The following is a 3,563-nucleotide window of genomic DNA, read 5'->3' as shown; positions in this document are numbered from 1 at the left end:
TACATGAACTTAACCATATGTTCTATTGTCAAAAAAAAAGGATCTTGAAAACGAACTATAAACACACACGTTTAATATTGTGAACTGAACTGAACTGAACTGAACTGAACTGAACTACATGTGCAAACAGAACATCATTAAAACGCACCGATCACCAATGACGAAATCCAGGGGAGGACTAAAGGACGAATAAAGAGGAAGCAATATCATTGTGTACCGAATTTTTCAAATCTTGACTTACTTGGCCTTCACACATCGCTTTGTAGATTACGCACCAGGTTTAAATTTTTACTAGTTAACCGTGTACATGTACGTAAAGGTGAGGTTATTTATTGCCATAAAGACACCATATTTTTCGCATACCAGACAATTAAATCATTTGCAGGCCTATAAAGGTCAGGTCCTCTGATGAAAGAAGCCAAACAGCAAATGCTGCACATTACATCAGATCAATTCTCTAAGATGGTAAAGATCAAAGTCCGCTGATGGACGAACACCGTTAAAGAGTTATGCAATGATCTGCTTAATATACACGTACAAACAAAGGAGACACAACACATCGGTTATATTGCAAATTTAATCTTTTTTTTACGGACTCGGACGACAATTTAACAACTCATTATACAGGTCGGTGTAATACTCAACCGTGTCACATAAAGTATATCTCATTATACATCCATATATAAGGGAATTACAAAAGCCTCTATGTTATATATAATCAACAAATTTATGTTTGAAGAGAATCTATCGTACACCTGTGATGTCAATCTACAGTTTGTTTCTTCAGCCTGTCTCCTACATTCAGCAATACGAAAATTCATTCATCAATTAATTCAGCAATCTGTAAATCAATTCATGTATGGCCATTACCACAATTGGCTTTCTTCAGTGGTACGAGACACCACATGCTCTACGCATAGATGTTATTGCAAACAAAATGCGGCAAGAACACTTTTTCCAAACCATAAGCCTCTAAGTTAAACTCCATAATCTTGTTTTTAACACCAAGATTTCAAGGCTTTGTGGCTGAGGTGGTTAGCGTGCCAGCGCGGCGCAATGACTCTCACCAATGAGGTCGCCGTGAGTCCACCTCATGCTGGCTTAATCTCTGGTCGCATGTAGGAAGGTCTGCAGCAACCTGTGGATGGTCGTGGGTTCACTTCGCCGTTGTCAAAGTGAAATGTTCTTGAATACGGCGCAAAACACCAATCAAATAAATAAAAAAGCAATGCCTCGGTTGCAATTTTTTTCTTTATTTTATACCTATTTATTTATTTGATCTGAGCTTTATCTTTTGATCTTTCTTTTCAAGAACATCTAACTTACGACAAAAGGCAGCATTATGCTGGTAGTGGTGTGTGTAGAGGGAGGGGAGGGGCTGGGGGCTCACGACCATCCGCAGGTTGCTAGCAGACCTTCCCACCTAAGAGCTGAGTTATTTTACAGACGGCTGACTATAGGTAACGAGTTGTGTATTAAAACAACGAATCTGATTGGTAATAAGATATGATTTGTCCAATCAGTGAGACGCAGAGAAGGCGTTACTTCAGATCTCGTTGAGTTAGATTATGTGCTATGCATACATGCACACTGGTGGTATCACATACTCACCTTGGTTTAACACATACGGGCATTTCGCTATACCTATCCTATACATCTTCACACTAGTACAAAACTCTATAAAATTCGACAGCACAAAGCTCTTTACCACAACATGATCAGTATGAACAATCAAGGTAAAGACAGAATAAAATCCATTCATCATTTCTGAAAGTCTTCCTAAAATTAAATCTTCATTACTTAATTCGGACTAAAATCTTATTTTCGACAAGATTCATTTGATATAAATACATGTAATACTGCGTAGTTTCTATATTCCAAAGGTATTTTGGAAAACACGCGATGCGTACATACACATTTATGAACAGTATAACTTCAATCTAAATTTCGATTATTACATATTTTTCTTACTTTTCACCATTTTCAAACAATTTGTCAATATTTACAAACAGCATTCACACGTAAGTATAACAAAGGACGTTCCTCTAATTACGTCACCTTCAATATTGTGCAGGCCATCGAACACCTTGTAATCTCAATTTTCATAATTTCATTTTTTCTTTAAATAACGTGTCAATTTAGCAACTGAATACAAATTAACATTTTAACAGATAAGTTGGTCATCTATACTAGTAACTAACGTACTAAATATATATGGTATAATCAAAAGAAAACAGTAAACCCTGGTTTGGAATATAACAGATGGCACAACGGATGACGTTGGGGAGCTAGACAGTATTGGTTCAAAGCAGCTGAAGCTTAAATATAACGTGCAGTAAGATATATGCGAATAAATCTATATTGATAGATAATGCTGTTATAAATGAAAAACATTTTCATTTATTTGTCTATATAACAGACAAAGAAAAATAAACCTCGCTCCTAGTCTGAACACAATCATTAAGAACTTACGCTGTCTATATTTTTACCTTTACCCTAATCGTATTTACCCTTCACAAAAATCAGACAGATAGAAATCAGTGGGCGGGGAATTCATGTAAGGCAAAATCACGGATTAGAGCGATATTTGCATGTTATCAGACAGACTCGTGTTCATTGGTCATTCCTATCCTTTTGAATATACGTGTACTACACCTTGAGAAGGGACACTTCGCATCACACGAACGGTATTCAAACCAGGGTCTAAAACCATTTTACAGTTCACGGAGAAATTTCACCACGAGTTTTTTTTTTTATCACAATAATAACGTCATATATAAAAAAGACCATAAAATCTATCTTTAATGCTGAAAATAAACTGTTCTAAGTATCCAATATGCTGATGGTAGGAAATGAAATGTAGGACGTATTAAATACTAAACACTAACATTTTCAATAAAAAAATAAAATCAAATAGGAGAAAGTACTTCTGGACAGTTTCAAAGCAACAATCCAATAAAAACTAATTGAGCCAAAAAAACTCATAATACATGTATATGAAGATAATATGAAAAAAGGGCATCGTCCGCACAACGGGAACCATGGCATTTATTATGCCTCTCACAAACTGCAAACCGCAAAGCACAAGAACGGGATTCTCATGGAATCTGTGTCATATAAAATAACAACGAATGCTCATATAACTCTGAAGAGCAAAAAGGAAAAACACATTAAAAAACGCGAAAAAACACAGAATTTTTCAACATTTTTCAAAGGGTATTGAAACATTTTCTTCACATGAATACTACCCTCGTTGATCAATTATCCTGGTCAAAGTAAAACGGAGATCAGATAACACAATTCATGCTTGCTAAGATGGAAAACAGCGTATATCTTGTGAAGAACACCTACCCTATAACAGAAATATACAGAACAGTGACGTACCCATATCCAATGACCTTGTATCCAAAACAGGGTCACGAAGACCATCAAAACTGCGAACATTACCGGATTAATCTCCATCTAAAAAACTCATCAAATCAGTGCAGGCCTATGTATAACTAAAACCTGGTTCTCCACTTTGGTTTCTAATGTTTTGATCAAAGTCAGACACCTATAAGTCT

Source organism: Liolophura sinensis, chromosome 2 (assembly GCF_032854445.1).
Source record: "Liolophura sinensis isolate JHLJ2023 chromosome 2, CUHK_Ljap_v2, whole genome shotgun sequence".
In the NCBI taxonomy this organism is placed as follows: domain Eukaryota; kingdom Metazoa; phylum Mollusca; class Polyplacophora; order Chitonida; family Chitonidae; genus Liolophura; species Liolophura sinensis.
Note: the sequence above shows the minus strand (reverse complement) of the source record.